Source organism: Penaeus monodon, chromosome 22 (genome assembly GCF_015228065.2).
Source record: "Penaeus monodon isolate SGIC_2016 chromosome 22, NSTDA_Pmon_1, whole genome shotgun sequence".
NCBI classification, from domain to species: Eukaryota; Metazoa; Arthropoda; class Malacostraca; order Decapoda; family Penaeidae; genus Penaeus; species Penaeus monodon.
This window is the reverse complement of record NC_051407.1, coordinates 37465309-37465618: the sequence shown is the minus strand read 5'-3', so window position 1 is coordinate 37465618 and position 310 is coordinate 37465309.

Here is a 310-nt window from a genome sequence, read left to right as displayed (position 1 = left end):
CGTTTTCCGTGTGCTTCGTGTTCATCAAAGGTCCTCCAATATCATCCTGATATCTTAATTTATGTAATGAAAACATTATTAAACGCAGTATTTAATTTTCGGATGTCAGTTTACTATGACAATAATGGAGAGGATCTTTAAGAAGCCTCTGAACACTAAAGATAATTCTAGTCTTAATCTTCCTCTTATTCTTGATCGTTCGAGTTCTTTGACCGCACTGTAGAGCTTGTGTTTGTTGAAAAGAAGCTTAAAAGTCAGAGCTGTATAAACAACGTCTTGTTTGGACGGGGTGTCACTGAGGTCCCCCCAT